Raw genomic sequence first — 8,955 nt, 5'->3', positions numbered from 1 at the left:
CACAGTAAGTGACACCAGTTTGGAAGGACAAAGGAGCCCATGGCCAGCTCTTTGTGGTTTTCAGTGTTGCAGATCTGATAAAGATTTAGATCAAATACGGCAAGCCCTTATTGGTAGCCACTGTGTGCCAGACCATAATTACATGCTTTAAAATATATTATCATCTTTAAACCTCACCCCCCAAAAAAAAAATCTCTCTTTAAAGACGTGAGGTTTCATATACATGATATGGGATGCATGAATATATTCTCAAGAATTTTCTGTGTTCTCTGAGCCCAGTTTAGTGCCTGGAATGAATGAATTAAGTGCTCATTAAATCTTTGTTGAACTGGAGGTCAATACTACTAGTGCCCAAAATAGAGATGAGCCACCCGCTCCCTTGTATTGGCTGTTAAGACACAGTGATTCCTATGTTGTGTTTTTCCTTAAGACAAACCAAGCAGATTCTCTGAGGTATGTGGCGACAGAGCTGGCAGAAAAGCAGAATGAAAAGCAGTACTTTGAAATTTTGGGGGGAAGAAAGCAAGACAAAAGATGAAGCTGAAATGTGGGTGGGGGTAGATGTGGTTGGGTTTTACAGTAACGAAGACTGATGAAGCAGAAATGTAATGTCAGAGGTTCATGATTCCAGATGGCCAGTATTACTCCACTGAAATATGTTTCAGTACAGCAGGAGATGTTCAAGAAATAATCATTCCACTATGGTCTTCACTGACCTGTCTTTAAACAGTGTGTGGAGCCCGTGTTTTCAAAAGTCGTTAGGAAGAAACTGATGATCTCTCTGTGGAATTTTAGAAATTCATTTAATGAAAGTAATCTCTCTGCATACCTTCCAGTTTGTTGTAATTTTTACTGTTGAACAAAATTAAGTAGGTGAGTAGATAGCTCATTCACACTGGAGTATTTGTTAAAAGCCTCAGGGGAAAGACACATATTTTGAGGGCAAGGACTACAAAGCAATTTAAAAATGATCAGGATCGCCATGTTAGTGTAATTATGGAATAAGAATATATTTAACATCACTTATTTTTTTTCCAAAGAATAAAAGTTTATAAGTCCAGACATTGAAAGGCAAGATTTACTTGAAAAAATGTATCTCTTTAGCTATTCATTCATTGTATTGTCATAGTGGCAAACCAATGAAGGGAATATAGCAATAATATAACAATATCTCCTTTCTGGTAATGTTTATTTGCCTGGTGCCCTATTTTTTGTCTATAATACTTTATGTGTTAGTTTATCCTTTGGAGAAAAGAATCAGTAAAATGCCATTGATTAACAATGTGTAGCCTACATGTTTTAGTAAACCGAACCACTTTGCCTATTGCTCGTGTGATAGACACTTTTTAATGGAAAAATTGTGAACCAAAGGACAGCAAATATGTTTCTCTTTCAGGAAAAGATGTAGGGAATAGAGAGGAGAGTGGTTCACAACATAAAAAGTTGAAAACATTAAATTACTTGATACATTAGCCATTTACAAGTATTCAGGAATAGCATATTGTCCGGTTTCAGAGACTTGAGAAGGGATGAAGATTACTGCTCTATATGTAGAGTTAAACGTGTTGCATTAATGTCTTAAAATAACATGGATGATGATGTAAAAACCAGTTAAATTTTTAAATACCTGATATCTGAGTAAAGACTATTTAACCCTTCCCTTTTTAGCTGTAACATTAAAATATATTATCTAAAATAAATTAGCAATATATGAATGGGTAAAAGAAAGCCACCCATTGTGTTTTAAATGGCTGCTTATTTAGAGCCCATGGATGTCCATTGTACCACAGTTAAAAATGTACTTTCTGTGTAGCATCCAGTGTAAAATAATTTGGGAATTAATTAACAAAGGTTAAATTACAATTTGGACTTTGAAAAGAAAATTGATGAGCAGATTGTTGTTGATGGGTGATTCCATTCCCACTAAGAGAACACCCCATCAAAAGAAAGCAAGGCCTTTGCATTATTAAAAGCTTGTTCTGTAACACTGTTGGGAATTTGTTTGGGTCATGAATGCTGGCAGGTTGTCAGGAAAACAGAAATAATGCAACCGAATGTATAGTCTTCTTGAAAAGTGGCTTTAGGATTGCTACTTTTGGTTATCTAATGGCCGATCTGGAATTTCTAAAAGTAATATTAATGGAGAGGAACATATTTTCTAGTTTAATTACCTATGCTCCTTTGTTGATATAATAGTAATAAAAATGTTTTTCTCTGTATAGAATATTATAATACAAAAGGATTTTTTTTTTTTGCAACAAAGTTTTGAGATTTTTGTTTTGATAACAGTATGTGCTGCTCTGTGTTCATTTTTTTGATGATGGTATTACTGATTAATGGTATTACTGATTAATGGTTAAGATTTCTAGTAGTTGTGTGAGGGTTTCTGTTAGTTACATTCACGTTCCCATGACCCCTTTTTCTAATCATTGCTATTTAGAAAGAGGTATGAGAGGATCTACTTCCACTGTATTATCTTTCACAACGGCTGTCTGTCTTTTTTTTTTTTTCTTAATTTTTTTTTTCTTTGAGAGAGAGAGAGAATGAACAAGCAGGGAGGAGGGTCAGAGAGAGAGGGAGAAGCAGACTCTCCACTGAGCAGGGATCCTGATGTAGGGCTCAATCCCAGGACCCTGAGATCACAGCCCGAGCTGAAGGTAGACACCCAACCAATTGAGCCACCCAGGCGCCCCAAAAGCTGACTTTCTGATACCATGATAGACCCCCTGATCCTGGTTATAACTACATGAAGACAGACATCCAATAACACTGTATCATAAGTATTTATGATTCAAATTTATAGAAATGTGAGAAAATAAAAACACTGGGCCCTTACTGCAAGAGGCTAAAAACACCTGAAGTGAAAGATAGCTATAAAATTGTTGTTGGTTTTTCTCCGTCTCTTGATTCCAAACCATGAGAGACTCTGGACTCCAAAAAACAAACTGAAGGTTACAAAAGGGTAGGGGAGTGGATCGGGTAACCGTGTGATGGGTATTAAGGAGGACATGTGTTATTATGAGCACCGGGTGTTATATGCAACTAATGAGTCGTTGAACACTACATCAAAAACTGCTGTACTCTATGTTGGCCAACTGAACATAATAATAAAAAAAAATTGTTAATGAGTTAGGTTTTGGTCTTTTCGAAATACAATCAATAATTGGACTGTACATAGATGTTTAAATTATGGGTTTAAGAACATTCAGACATTCACATGGGTTAAGAAAGCCTTGACGTTAAATTAGAGACATTTTTTGTGGATATACCACATTTATCTTGAGGAATAACTTCTTTTCCTTAGCTTGTCCAAGCAAACCTTTAATATTTCTTTAATATTTGTAGAATAGAAGCATTATCTTCATCTTATCCTAGCATTCAGGATCATGCATGATCTCCCCTCAAAATGATCCCAAGCCACTCTCTTCTAATTTCCCCATGCCTTATTTCTTTAGATACCCAATGTTCTTATCCAGCTACCCCACTTACCATGTGATTCTCTGCAAGTTATTTCAACCCTGCATCTTTTGTTTCATCTAGGACTTGACCTAAATAAAAATAGCAGCTGATATGTAAGTGCTGAAGAACTTCTAGTCAAAGGTTTTATTTGTTTGTTTTGTTTTGTACTTTTTTGGTTTTTTCTCTTTTTTGTTGTTTTTTTTATTATTTTTTAGTAGGTTCCCTGCCCAGCCTAACATGGGGCTTGAACTCATGACCCTGGGAGATCAAGACCTGAGCTGAGATCAAGAATTAGAGGCTGGACTGAATGAGCCACCCTGTCCCACCCTAGCCATTGTTTTGATTATTCCCATCCATGTGATTGACTCATGCTGCTCCCGCCCTAAGTGGCCCACATCATATTTGCTGTCATTCAAACCCTGCCATGCAGTAAGAAGAGAAGGTTTTTATTTAACTGTGCAAGAAATTCAAAACTGTATTTTTGATACCAGTATGTATCGAGGTTGTAAAATTATTGTACTTGAGTACTGCTTTTGAGTTCAAGGTAGTGTGAAGGGCTCTCCTGTGGTAGTAGGAGTGGGTAGGCCCCGGGTCCCAAAGGAACCTGTCCGCAGGCGTGTCTGGTGGTAATGCTGGAGGGAAAATGATAAGGATGCTAGAAATGTGTTTTGAAAAGCATGCATGGTAGTAATAATGGATCAGAATGACATGTTATTAAAAGAATAAGAGATATTGTCTCTTAAGATTGATATCATGTAGACACTGTGTAATTAGAAATTATCTATTATACCTCAGCCTACATGTTATACCCATAATAACATTGATCCGATAGCCACAATCCCAACAAAGCCCACTTGGTATCTGGCAGGTAGGATTTTCTCAAGGCCAGACCTTCAGGTAGGAAACCTTTTAAAGTATTGGTACTTAGAGACATGATCTTGACTTTACCTATTTTACTGTTGACAAAATTGTCTGATCTTTGAGTGATGTATTTTGGGTTGATGCACCCATTTTCTGGTTTTACTTAGCTAAGGGTATTTTCATTTATTATTCTTCCCTCCCACCCCTTTCCGGAAGTTTAAGGGAGATTGTCCGTTCTCCCAGTTCCCATTCTTACTGCAACTCGTCTATAGTCTAAGCCAAATATTTTTATACTGTGTTTGTTTAAATGTGAAAATCGTGCCTTTACACCCAGCCTGAGCAGATAGTTTCTCTAGAAAGAACTTTCCTCTCTTTCTTCATTTGCTGCAACAGATGCTTATCTTTCATTGAAGGAACTAAATGAGCAGTTCAACAGTTAATCTCTCTCCTATATATCTTATAAGCCCAATAGCAGTAAAAGAAATGCCTGACCTTGCCTATTTTTGAAAGAATGGGGAGTTAAACTACACCCTATAGCAATCAGGATTCAAAGTCATTTCTTTCCTACTTCAAAAGTGTATGTGTTTTTTTTTAAAAACTGCTAATGAAAGCATTGCAGAGATTAGCTTTTGAAGTGGTGAGTACCTTTCATTTATTTTCCTTCTGGTATTCCCTCTGCCTGTAGCTAAAATTTAGAACCTTAAAAGTGTTGCTCTTCTGTGCTAAATTCAGTGGATGTTCTATCAAAGTGCATTTGGATTATCAAAGTTTTGTTCTTATCTTGCAGTTCAGTATTCCCGAGAGTACACTAGTCGGATTATAATCGACAAGTCTGTTTCTGTTGCTTTCAAACTAGAACGCGGTTTCTTCTCTACCATGGGCCTGCCTACCTGCACTGCTTACCTTTCTCCAGTTGCCCTGCAGGGAGATGGGTGCCCACACTGTGAGGCTAAGGGAGGCAGTGTTCCCCTCGGAAAAGCAGAAGAGCTGCTTTTAGTGGTTGATTCAGTGGGGAAGAGTCACACAGGAATTACCAGCAGGAAGAGCTACATGATGAGATTAGTAGATTCATAAAACTCAAATTTGGAAACATTTTGCTGTATTATATTACCTAAAGCAGGAGGCTTAATATTTTTGATGCTTGAATGACTCCTAAAATGGAAAAAAAAAAATTGGACACTAGTCATTGCAGAGATGATTTTATTTCAACAGTCTTTCTCTTTTCTTTTTTTTTTTTAAAGATTTTATTTATTTATTTTAGAGAGAGAGAGAGCAAGCAGAGGGGCAGTGGGAGAGGGAGAGAGAGAATCTCAAGCAGGCTTTCCACTGAGTGTGGAGCCCAACATGGGGCTGGATCCCAGGACCCTGAGATCATAACATGAGCTGAAACCAAGAGTCGGACACCTAGCCAACCGTGCCACCCAGGCACCCCCAGTCATTTGCTTTTGAATGGCATAAACTAGCACCAGTAAAATTTGCTTTTATATTATTTCACAGATATTATATCATTCTGAGGCCCTGTGGTTATTTGTTCCTGAAAAGCTGTGTAACTTGAGATTTCTTAGAAGTTGTCTCCTCCAAAAACAACAACAACAACAACAACATAATAATAATAATAATAATTTGGGGCACCTGGCTGGCTCAATGGGCTAAGCCTCTGCCTTCAGCTCAGGTCATGATCTCAGGTTTTTGGGATGGAGCCCCGCATCTGGCTCTCTGCTCAGCAGGGAGCCTGTTTCTTCCCCCCCCACCCCACCCCACCCCCCGCCTGCCTCTCTGCCTACTCTTGATCTCTGTCAAATAAAATATTTAAAAATAATAATAACTCAGACACATTAAATTTAACCATGGTTTTGGTTTAATGTGATTTAATTCTATCTCCCTCTGTACCAGCTAGCATCTTGGGACAGATTTGGAAACTGCATGGTTTGATTTGGAGGCTTTGTTGACCCTCAAGTGTTCCATTATAATAACATTTATCCAAAGACTAGAATGGCCAGCTGGGGTTTGGAAATCTGTAATTTTCTGGGATTAGGGGAGATGACTAAACTTACATAAAGTGAGTGGAGCAAAAGTCAACTTGAAAGGTCTAAGAAATTGAAAGGTCTCATAGCATCTGGCATGAACCCTGTGCTCAGGGAGCTGGTGACTGGGCAGAAGGGAGGAGGAGGAGCAAAGGCAGGTGAATGTACTTTAAAGCAGAGCTTATTTGTGAAAGGCAAGATCATGGGATTTTCCTGAGTGGTCTGGTAAGGCCTGAGTCTTGGATGAGTATGTCCCCTGAAGGGACAAGCATCGCTTGCTTGCTTGAATTGAGGACAGCAAAAATGGGGTTGTAAGAGATCCCTTCATCTTAAAATCTTGAAATCAACCAACCTAACCACACATTTCACATTAGGTGAGGCTCAAAGATGGTATAATTTAGTGAGGTGGCCCACAATCCCCCTGATGTGACTCATTTAGTTTTATCACCGTAGATTTCAGTTTTGACCTGAAACTGACCAGGATAATTAAACTGTCTAATCTCAAAAGGAAATAGGAGACCCAAGAAGGACTGTGTCTAGGTATTGGTGTATTGAATAACTTTTATTTTAAATAACTTTAAATATTTTAAATAACTTTTATTTTCATACTATAAGATTTGAGGTAAAATACAAGAAATCAGAAGACCCAGAATTGTGAGTTTTGAACAAAATAGATACTGAATTTTCTACTCTCCTTCCTTCCTGCAACCCTTCTTCCCAAACACATGCACAAGTGTGTGCACACACATGCGCACACACCACACACACACACCCACGTGCACGTATTCACCCATGAGTTGATAGTTTCTATACCGTAACTGCCTCAGATAATAGACAAGAAAGCAATTTCTCTGATATCATGCAAATGAAATGCACCCAAGAAGTTTCATTTTAATGAGTGGGTACATTAAGATCTTGGCACTTTTATTTAGGACTGTGTATACACTGATACTTTCTAGTTTCATCAAGAACAAATTAACAGAAGAATTCAAGGTTTTATAAATTGCTGTACTGAGAATCAAGGGTACTTTAACCAATGGTGTCTTCCCTCCCTCAGGGATCTGTGACAACTCTGACAATTTTAAATTAAAGTCTCCTTTCAGACAAGTTTTTCATGGTCATGGATAATAGTTGGGAGCCTTCGTGTTCTCATTATGTGTGTATCTCATACAAAAAGGACATTCTTTCAGAAGTCTTTTAACATCTGCTGAAGTTTTAATGTCTTTGCTTAACTACATGCTTATTTTAATAATACAAACAAGGTTGCTAAATATCACCAAAGAAAATAATGTGTGAAATACCAGCATCTATAGGTAGGCTGATACATAGGTTCTGTTGCGACACAGGATGGTATTGCTTTAGTTACTGGGACTTTATAATATTACTTCATGTCCGATAGGGCAATTAACCCTCCTCAGTCTTCTATTTAAAATATTAAGGCTGATACTAACTGTTTCTGGAAATGCAAAATAGTTTGTTTCATTTCTGGGAATGAATTATGTTCATATATGTATGTGTATACATGCATATTTATATATATTTATAATAATGAGCTCGGTCACTCATTTAGTCAGTTATTTTACATCTTCTTAGAGACTAGATGCAATTTTTTTCTTTTTTTCTTTCCTTTTTAAAAAATGAATGAATTAATTAATTTTAGAGAGAAAGTGGGAGCCAGGCCAGGAGCAGAGGGGGAAGGAGAAGAGAGGGAAAGAATCTCAAGCAGACTCCACCTTGAGCAGGGCTCCATCATCGCATGACCAGAGATTGTGACCTGAGCCAAAACCAAGAAGTCTGATGCTTAACAGACTGAGCCACCCAGTTGCCCCAGATGAATTTTTTCTTAATCCTACATATTTCACATTTTGGGTTGCTACCATTAATTGACAAGTTCGTTGTTGTTGTTGATTTTTGCTTATATTCTAATAATTCACTTATTCAATTAACAACTACGGAATGCTTTCCAGACATTGGGCATCATTTAATTGTAGAGAAGAGGCAGTTCTTCTTTTTAGCTTAGGAGAGTGATTTATTTTTTTAAATTCATTGTAAAAACTGTCCTTTGCTGAATCACACCTTTTTTAAAAAAAGCAGGTTTTTCGGTTGTCTCTCTCAGGCTGTAATTTACCCATATTTCCACTTTCTACAAAATGAATGTCTTTTTCCATTCTCTTTCTTTCCTTCTGTTGCCTGATTGCAATGATACTTACCAAACCTCTATATTAGTAGACATTTTTACTTTCATACGGATGCTTCCTATTATTCACTACTCTGGCTTTTAAGACACACATATACACATCTCCTTTCCTCAACCCCCCTTCCAGCCCACACACTTAAGCACAGGTATGTGTTTATGATCTGACTCAAGTTTTTCTCTTTATCAGGTCCTTGCTGGGGGCTAACTTCATATTAACATACATGTAACTTACTTTAACAGATTTCCTCTTCATTATTGTTAAAATTGTTATACATTTACTAAGTATTTACCAAGCTCCAAACTCCGTTCCAAACCATTGCTTGATGGTATCATTGAATGCTCCCCACCAACTAGGTTGTGGTTGTAGGTGTTCTCAGAGACTCCAGGACTCCCTCAGGGGTTAGACCTGTGACT

The sequence above is a fragment of the Meles meles genome, chromosome 3, assembly GCF_922984935.1.
Source record: "Meles meles chromosome 3, mMelMel3.1 paternal haplotype, whole genome shotgun sequence".
NCBI lineage: Eukaryota > Metazoa > Chordata > Mammalia > Carnivora > Mustelidae > Meles > Meles meles.
The sequence above is the reverse complement of the archived record's forward strand: the minus strand, read 5'-3'. Positions refer to the sequence as shown.